The sequence below is a fragment of the Chrysochloris asiatica genome, unplaced genomic scaffold (genome assembly GCF_000296735.1).
Source record: "Chrysochloris asiatica unplaced genomic scaffold, ChrAsi1.0 scaffold00002, whole genome shotgun sequence".
In the NCBI taxonomy this organism is placed as follows: Eukaryota; Metazoa; Chordata; class Mammalia; order Afrosoricida; family Chrysochloridae; genus Chrysochloris; species Chrysochloris asiatica.
Window position 1 is genome coordinate 524,795 of NW_006408520.1, and position 10,838 is coordinate 535,632.

Consider the following 10,838-nt stretch of genomic DNA (forward strand, 5'->3'; position numbering starts at 1 on the left):
GTCTTCCTTATTCACTGTCCAGCTTTTGCATTCATATGAGGTTATTCATACACATACACATACACATTGTGTAAAATAATAGTGAAGCCAGTTCTTTCAAACACAACAGCATTGTTTTAAAGGACACCCAAAGATTTAAGATACATTGGTTAAAATCCATGAATATAACATTTAAGGAATTGTATGATGTGGCACTGTGAGTTAATGTGCTAGACTATAGGGTCAGCTTGAACCACGAGATCAACCATTCAAGCTCACCAGCCACTCCTAGGAAACCCTAACTCAATGGCAGTTAACAGCAAGTTATCTTGCTGTTTCATTCAATAAAGTATTTAAAACCACCCTTTCAATTACAGCTTCAAACAGTCTAATTAAAGTTAATCCTTATTTTCCTTATTTCTATTAACAAAAATCAAATAAACCTATGAACTTCCTGCCATAACTATTATGCTTAGAAGCTGCAACTTTGTCTTTCATGGATTATATAAGACATGTATAGAAATATCTAGAATCCCTGGGTAGTAATGTCAAATGCTATGATATTAGCTGAAAAGTTGTCAGTTCAAACCTATCTAGAGGTGCCTCAGAAGAGAGGAAGCATGATCTGCTTCCAAAAGGGTACAACCTTTGCAAAACTATGCTTATTGCAGCATTGTTCACAGTAACAAAAAGATGGAAAAGACTTAAATACACATCAATAGATGAATGGATAAACAAAATAGGATACATATACACAACGGATTACTATACAACATAAAAGGATAATGAAGAATTTGCAAAGTACTTCATAGCCTGGATGAACATGGAGGACATTTCGGTGAATGAATAAGTAAATCGCAAAGAGGCAAATATTGTATAAAAGCATATTATAAAACATCAAGATAAGGGTTATACATAGAAACACACTTTAATGGTTATCAGAGATGGGAGGGAAAGGAAGGGGGCATCACTAATTAGAGAGAAGACATGTATTAACTTAGGTGAAGAGAAAGGCAATATGTAATAAGGGTTTGGGGATGATGGTATGTTACTGAAAGTCTTAACAGTTTAAGAACAATAAGGCACAGGCAGGAAGCTTAAAATAACTCTATTTTCCTTCAGTGACAACATCAGGTCTTCTTGAGCAATATCCTAACAGCAAATTTGCAATGAAGATATAGCTTTTGTCATTCTATCTTTTCCCTTGTGAAAAAGCTCCAAATTCCAGGAAAATGTTGCAATAACCTCTGCCTTCCTGTATAGGACAGTTACAGACTTGTTTATTAGCTGGAAGACAAGTCTATGCATATATAAAGTGCACTTCTGCTTATAGCAGCAGAATCTGGGATTTACCATTCATTCTCTTTTGTCAAGGAATAGGGAACATAATCATTTGATGAATATGTTTCTCCATATTATTTACCAATGTTACTACCACCTCAAAATGTTTGAAAGTACTTCCCACATTCTCATTCTAACACTCATTTAGAAAAATAGAATTTAAAGAGAATTTATCCAAAGTGTTCTAGAAAGCACGAGTCCTTTGGAGATTTGGAGTTACCCTAAATGGTCCAGACTTCACTGGAGAAATCTAACAAGTAGGTTTCATTATGTAGAATACCAGAAAAAAGACAAAAAAGATACATAGTTGTAATTAATTTAGCTTTCCTCTTTTGTTTGTTGTTGCTGTTGTTAAGTGCCATTGAATTGGTTCCTACTCATAGCGACCCTATATAGGGTGTCCTAGGAGTGACTGATGAGATTGAACCGCTGACCTTGCAGTCCATCACATTAACCAGCAGCACCACACAAGGACTCCTCTCTTTTGTTTAGAGCCTGTTGGGTTATTTTTTGTTCTTCCCCAGAATTCAACACGCTCTATCATGGATTTCTGCTGAAATTGATTCCATAACAAATTCAACTGGTCTCAAGTTAGAGCTTTTGGATCTGATTTTAGACCTCTTAGGTTAATTAGCAACTAAGAGAGCAGACTTCATGCACTAACATCATGAACAGATCATTAACAAGATGATTTTCTGGACAATTTGGGCAGTTCATTCTGCTGCTCACAACATATACTTTATTCTTAGTAAAATGCATAGAGCCTGGAACAGGGCGTACAAATGATCATGTCTTAGATTATATTGAAATATTTAGGGACAATTTAGGACATAAACTAAATGCCAATTTGAAAATAAATCTACTGAATATAATATAATGGATTTTGAGACACAATTTAAACTTTCTAGAGATAGCACAAAGATATTAATTTATTTATGATCTCTTTGAATCATTGAATCCTAGAGATGGAAGATACTTCTGTCGGAGATATTAACCAAACAAGTCAGCTACTTATATATATTTTTCAGCAATATGGAATATTAAATAAAAATAACTGATCAGGACTCTTTTATTTTTATTTAATATTCCATATTGAAGAAATTTAAAGATAGCCAAGCTTTAAAATGGGAGCTTCATGGCTCTGTAGAATAAACACTGAATTATGAACCACAAGGTTTGCTGTTTGAGGTCACCAGCCACACTTGCTCCCACAATGATTTACAGCTTCAGAAACACTATATAGGATTGCTATGAGTCAGAACCGACTCAATGGCACTTGATTTAAAAGATAAATATTTTAAACATCAACCACTTCAAAGGTCTAAAACCTCACTAATTGTTAAAGTAATACAAAAGTCCAATTACCTAGGAAAGAACTGACTTAATGTAACAATTATTTATTAACATATTTTAATGAACAATGTCTGGCTGTATTGCAGAACAGTAGATTAATTAGAGTATGTATGCAAGTGAGAGAGAATAAAAATTGTCTTATTTTATGGACACCCAAACATGAAGGGAGTCCTGGTATTGCACTGTAGGGATAAGCACTGGACTGTAACTGCAAAGTTGGTTGTTCAAACTCACCAGCTGCTCCTTGAAATCTCTACCAGAGTTACTATAAGTCTGAACCACTCAACACCATTTAACATCAATAACAACAAACCATGAAGAGATGAGGAAATTACCCAGGGCAAGGAGAGTTCTCAATTAAATATTTGATGAAAGTCAACAACTTATTGTTGACAGTGGAAGTAGATAGTGAAGAAAATGATAATAATAAAACTAAAGATAGTGATAATGGAAAGATAGTGATAGTGATATCAAGTACTGCTATTCACTGCCAACTACACTGGTGATTAATTTATCATTAGTAATTATCCCAGGATTGGACATTGTTTCGTTCTGCTGTGCATGGGGTCACTATGAGTCAGTTCCAACTCGAAGGCACCTGACAACAACAACAAAAATCTTAAAACAGCCAATATTCACTCCAAAACTAATTGAAGAAATAAAATTACTATTGACAATGATTATAAGGATAGCAACTGAGGGAAGTTAGGAATCCAGATAGGCTTGTTTCCAAAATCTGAACTATTTTGAAAGATACTTAATAACTTCTCTGGAAAACAAAATGAAATGGGTGTTAAATATATCATACATTCCAGACAATGTATTTGAAAAGAGATCAAGTGGAGTTTAATCACAGAGTCTTATGAGTTGGTAAGCAATTGCTGTTATCTTTTCCAAAGACATTTTGGAAATAAATGTACTGTAACCAAGTGGATAAGAAGGGAGAATGGATTAATCAATATCAACCATTTTTCTAAACTTGATTGAAGATGTTTATTTTGTTTTCTATTATGAATTTGCTAGAAGTTCTGCATTAAAGAAGTAGAAAAAAATAAACAAAAGGCATAAATCTGATAAGCAATCAATTAGATAGCTATTTGATTTTATATACTAGGTGAGTTTATGGATTAATTTTAATTCAAGTTCTTATATTTACAAGTGAGAATTAATCTGGTCCTTCATAGAACGCCTTGTTGTTGTTGTTAAGTAGTGACTCCTTGTTGCTGTTGTTAAGTGCTGTTGAGTCAATTCCGACCCATAGAGACCTTGTATAGGGTTTCCAAAGAGAACCTGGTAAGCTTGAACCGCTGACCTCACAGTTCAAACGGCTTTGCAGTCTGGTGCAGTAACAGCGCCACACCAGGACTCCTAGTGCCACTAAATTCTTACTTATTCATAATTGTGCAGTGATAAATTTAAAATATTTTACCATTAATTATATTTGTCAGATAATATGTGTGGGTATTTATCTGTAGCTTTCTTTTTCTTTTCAACAGAAATTCTTCAATACAGCTACTCAACACAAATAATTCACATGTGGGATATATGTCTATTTTGTATTTGTCCAATGACTTAGTTCTTTTTGGTGACACTAATAAGTCAACCTGGAAAAACTCTGGCATCTAAGTTGTTCCTCTAAGGAAGAAGACCTCTTCCAACTCTAAAGGACAATGTGTTCATCATGAATTATTCTCATTTATTATTCAAATCCTCCCTGCAACCATTCATACATTCCTTTATTTGATAAAATAGCATTTTAAGACTAGCTGGGGAGTCATTTTTTTTTTTTAATCCAGCTTGAATTAGAAGAAAGTATAGCGGTAATCTGGATGTGTGATCTAAATTACTGTTCTGTAGGATCAGCACTGGACTGCGAACCACAAGGTAGACAGTTCAAATCCACCATCTGCTCCTGGGAAAGCCTACACAGGGTTGCTATGAGTCAGAACCAAGTACGCCACAATTAATAACAACAACAAAATAAAAGCAAAAGGAATTGGAACTATAAAACAGCTGACTTAATATCATCCAAGCAGAAGTTCACTCACTTCACCTAAACTCCGAAGGAGAAGTCTCTTTATGACTCTCATTCTAGTCTTCCAATGACAAACTTTAGATTTTAACTATTCATATCATGTAATTGTATTGCTTTGTAAGGAATCTTGGAGTCCCGGTGTGGTGCTGCAGGACAATGCACTGGACCACAAGGTCACTGAGTCAGAACCGATTCGATGACACTGAACAGCAACATATGGACTCCTGGTGTGGCATTGCTCTTAAATGTCAGGTCTGAGTCATAGCGACCCTGTACAGGGTTTCTGAGTAGCAGTCAGTGAGTTTGAACGGTAACCACCCAGGTTTCTCTGACTCTACCTTCAATCATATTTGCAACTATTCTTTACTCTGTTGTTTTGTTGTTGTTATTATTGATGAAGATGTTGCGTTCAACCCTATTTACTCAGATGATTTAGTGTTTAGCCATACTCTAGTTGTGATTGGTGTTTTTATTTGCAAATTAAGGAGCACTCCAAGTGCAACAGATTAAGCTTTGGCCTGCTAACCAAAAGGTCGATATTTGAACCTGTTAGCTGCTACACAAAAGACAAAATAGCCTGCTTCTGTAATACTTATGGCCTTGGAAACCTGATGGTGCAGTTCTACACTTTCCTACAGCATCACTTTGAGTTGATAACAACTACATTTGTTGTTATTAGGTGCCCTCAAGATGGTTCCAACTCACAGGGCACCGTGAACAACAGAACAAAACACTGGCCGGTCTTATGCCATCCTCATAATTGTTGTTATGTTTTAATCCATTGCTGCTACTACTGTGCCATTCCATCTCATTGTTACTCCATCTCCAATCCCACCAGATGGATTGACCCTCCACTTTACCAAACATGATGTTCTTCTCTAAGGACTGATCTCTCCTGATAAAATATCTTTGGATATGCAATAATAGAGGAAATTTTGCCATCCTGATTTCTAAGAAGCATAAAAATTGTATTTCTTCCAACATAGATTTCTTCTTCTGGCAGTCCATGGTACATTTTTTTTAATACTTTCAATATATTTCTACAACACCATAATTCAGATACATTGATTCTTCTATGGTCTTCTTAATTAATTCTACAGCTTTCACATACATATGAGGCTATTGAAAATACCACAAATTGGGTCAGGCTTACCTTTACACAATCAATATACAGATGTGCATATATCTACTGATGTCACAGCTCTTGCTTCTTGAGAATAGATTTGAAGTAGAAAGATTGTTGGGTTATATGGCATATTTATTTCCAACTTTTTGAGAAATTGACATGCTCTTTTCCACAATTATTGCACTACTAGCAGCAAAAGAGTACAAGATCCTCCACACCCTCATCAGTATTTGTTTTTTTTCTGTTTTATGGAACTTTACTATTAATGTTGAGGAAGATAATATTTCATTGTTGTTTGGATTTGCATCTCTCTTATTGTTAATGAATGTAAACATTTCTTCATATGCTTGTTGGCTATCTGAATGTCTTTGATGAAGTATCTAGTCATGTCCTCTGCACATTTTTAAACTGTTTGTCTTTTTCTTATAGAGGTGTTGAAGGTTTTTTTTGTAAATTTTAGGGACTCATCCCTTGTCTGATATGTGATTGTAAATACTTTTTATCCCAGTCTGTGTGTTCTCTTTTTACTCTTTTGGTGAAGTCTTTTGATGCACATAAGTTTCTAATTTTTTAGGCAGTCCCAGGCATCCATTTTGTCTTCTGTTGTTGGTGTGTTTTCAGTTTTATTTGATAGTGAATTTTTTTAAAGTATCAGAACCCCTAATTTATCCTTATTTTTCATTGATAAAATTTATAGTTATAGGATTTACATTTAAATCTTTAATCCATGTTGAGTTATGATGTGAGATATGAGTCCTATCATAGTTTGAGTGTCATTCAACATGAGGGACTCATCTTCTGGCACTATATCAGACAATGGTCCACTGTTGTTCATAAGTTTTTCAATGGCCTGCTACTCTGCCTAATCTGTCTTAGCCTGGAAACTCTGCTCAAGCCTGTCTACCATGGGTTACCCTGCTGTTACATAAAATGCCAGTAGCACAGTTTCAAGTATCACAGTGACACATAAGCCACCACAGTACAGAAAACAGATAGATGGTCATGGATTCTGACTCATATTGACCATATATATGTATATATATATTTACAGGAGCAGACAGCTGTTGCTTTTGAAACACAGACCTTGTGGTTACCAATCCAATGCTCAACAGATAATGCTACAATGACTCGTTACAATGGTATATTTTTATTATTGCTATGAAGCGCCATCGATTCATAACAATGCTATGTAAAACAGAAAGAAGCATTTCCTGGACTTCTGCCATCCTCACAACATTTGTTACATTTGATTCCATTTTTGTGTCAGTTCTTCTTATTAAGGGTCCTCCTCTTTTTCATTGACCCTTTAGTTTACCAAGGCATGATGTCATTTTCCATGGACTGGTAGCTCCTCAATAGCATGTCCAAAATATATGAGGCAAAACTCATCATCCTTGCTTCTAAGTAGCATTCTGTCTGTACTTCTTCCAAGCAGATTTGTTTGTCCATTGGCAGTCAATGGTACTTTCAATATACTTTGTCAACACCGTAACTCAAATTCATCAAATATTCTAATCAGAAATATTAGAAGGGAGTGCAAACATGGGTTGAGGCTAGATCTACAAATTGACAGGGAGGAAAAAAAAAAGGCACTTGTAAATGTGTAGTGGCTACTGTTCTACACATTGGTAGTGAATTATCTACATTAATCTTATAATCATTCAATTGTATGCAAGTGAGAAAAGATAAAACAAACATCAAACAAGACACACTTGAAATTTAATTATTAATAACCAGAACTTGCTTTCTTTATGAAACTGAGTATACCACCTGTATACTTCCCCATGTTTTAATCATATAAAAACATATAAATAAGTTCTTTCTTACATGCAAATACATATAGAAGCCAACATACGTATATACATAAGAATGCAGGATTTTTTTTCATTGTTTTATAGAATTGTGATTTTTCTAAAGCACAATTCTTTACTTCTTCCTTTTTGTTAGTGTTGTCCAGTTGGTTCTGACTCATAGTTAACCTGCATAGGGTTTCTGAGGAGCAACTGGCAAGTTTGAATGATCAGTTTTGTGATTCAAACAGACCTTAAGGTTGAGTGGTTAACCTACTGTGCCACAGTAGGACTCCACATCTTCCATAACTTACACAATAATACCTTGTTATATTCTGGGACTAATGCATTATTTTAATTGATGCATACCCATGGTGCTCTTGTACCACCCACTATTGTATTGATTTTGAAACCACACTTTAAATGGTGTGGAAACTTCCAAACAACATTGCCTTCAATAACTACAGTGCTTTGAATAAAGTCTGAGATTGAAAATGAATTTGCTTTGATCAGTAGGTATGTGGTGTGGAATCACTTTACCAAAAAAGTAATTTGACCTTTTAGTTCTGGTTTCTAAACCCCACCTAGTAACTGACCTTTCTCCAGGTTGATTGTTTTCCACAAGTTCTCTGGACTTTTGTGATGAGTTATTGAACCCAATAGAGAAATAGTGTCATGAAGAAATGGTTGGTGTCATAAATGTGGAATATTAGAGAACAGGGTTTATTTGATTTCACAGAAACCAGCTTTGTCATGATATATATATTTTAGGGATTGTCCTTTCAATAAGTTTTCACATGTTTTTCATATTCTGTGCTTTCCATGGTAAGTGCTATTCTAGAATATATATATATATATATATATATATATATATTTTTTTTTTTTTTTTTTCATTAAACACTGTTCTAATGTGAATGTCAACTGATTAAGTCAGTTTAAAACTGTCCAAAAACTAGAGGAAAATCTGGCTCTTGAGGACTTTTGAAAGTGTAGTTATTTAGCATGGTATCTTTGTAAAAAAGTATTTAAAAGGTGATTCTGATAATTGGTAGCTTTCTCCATAAAGACATAGTTTAGTATTTCACACCAATAGAAAAAATGAATCTACTATAAAATTTAGACATATGTGTATTACTGAAAAAAACTATATATACCCATTCCAAAAAGGAGCTCTGGTAGCATAGTGGTTACTAATCGGGCTGCTAACCTCAAGGTTGGCAGTTTGAAACGACCAGCAGTTCCACGGGAGAAAGATGAGGCTTTCTGCTCCCGTAAAGATTTACAGCCTTGGAAATCTTGTGACCCTCACAATGAGTCAGAACCGACTCCACACTACTTAACAACAACAACAACTAGTGGTAACACCATGTGTTACAGAATAGATCTGCTCCATAAGGTTTCTTGGCTATAATTTCATTGAAGCACTTCACAACGCCTTTCTTCTGTGGTATTGTTGGGTGTGCACAAACTACAAAACTTTGGAGAAGGACATCATGCTTAGAAAAGAGTGTTAGCCAAAAAGGGGAAGACTGCCGAAGAGATGGAGTGACACATTGGCAGCAACACTGGGCTCAAAAGTAACAATGATTTTGAGGATGGAGCAGGACCAGACCGTGTTTCATTCTGTTGTCAATAGCATCCCTGAGTCAGAGCTGACTGGATGGTACCTAGAACAATGTTTACTGACCTCATTCACATTTTTCCGAGGGATTCTGGTTTTATGAATGTGAAATAGCTGCTTAATATTGTAAGTTATTATTCTGTAACTGTCATGAATAAGAGTACAATACTGAACGTTGTGCAAAAAGGGCAAACACTTGTAGTAAGTATGATTTAACTGTCATTTGTGGAAGGAGCTCTGGTACCATAGTGGTTACGAATCAGGCTGCCAACTTCAAGGTCAGCAGTTCGAAACTATCAGCAGTTCCACAAGAGAAAGATGAGGCATTCTGCTCTCGTAAAGATTTACAGCCTCAGAAATCCTGTACAGGGTCACTATGAGTCGGAACCAACTCCAAGGTATTTAACAACAACAAAATCATTTGTGGAGATGGAAAGACATATTTTGTTTCCAGATATGATTTCCCTAAAGACTGTATAATAAAAGACTGTTTTTAGTTGCCACAGAGCCAGACTAGCAATCAGAACAGATCCAATTGCATCAAGAGATTCTTTTTTGAAATTTTTGTTGTGAATAGAGTGAAGATTTACAGAGCAGATGATCAGTTTTGCATTCAACAAATCATACTTTATTTCATCTCACTGATTGTACTCCCCTCTGTGTAATTGCAGTTATCCCACTTCCTCCTTGTTGTTATTTCCATTACACCTTCCCTCCCAACATTTTCAACTTTGTCCTTAGATAAACGCTCCCTTTTTGATCTTAAATGATAGACAATTTCATGGTGAGCGTACTTAACTAGTGTTGTTGTTTCCCTATCTACTGCTTGACTGAAAATTGGGCCATGAGCATGAATTCCATTGCAGACCTGAAGGGCGACCAATGGCCATAGTCTCAGATTCCTTCAGTCTCTTTCTGACCGATAAGCCTAGTCCATTTTTTATCATTTTGAGTTTTGTTCCACATCTTCTTCCATTCTATCTGGGACTTTCTTTTGTGATCCTTTTTGAGCAGTGGGTAGTAGTAACCACACCAGTGGAGTTCTTTCTTCTGGTCTCAAAGTTGTGGAGATTGATGTTTGCTTGTTCCATTAGTCCATTGGACTAATTGATTCCAATTGTCTTCAATTTTCATCACTCTTCTTTCTGTCTCACATGGAAAGAATAATAGTTGCACCTTGTTGTGGTTGTTAAGTGTGAATGGGTTGGTTCCGGCTCATAGCAACCCTTATAGGGTTTCTGAGGAATGCCTGGTGAGCTTGAACTGATGGCCTTACAACTAGTAGTCCAATGTTTATCCTACAGTACCACAACAGGACTCCAATAGTTGCATCTTAGAAAGCTGCTAATGAGCTCCAGTCATTAGTCACCAAAGTAGGATGTAGAACATTTCTTTTGGGGACTATATTACACCAATTGACTATGGGGTTCCCCTCAAACTATGGTCTTAAGCCTCCTAGCCTAGAAATTAATTGCCTCAAGAGTTTGGCAATAATTAAGTTTTCATCATTTTTACTCTGTATACTCTAACACATTCATAGATGTATTTGTTGTTGTTGTTGTCAGATGCCATCGAGTCGGAACTGACTCATAG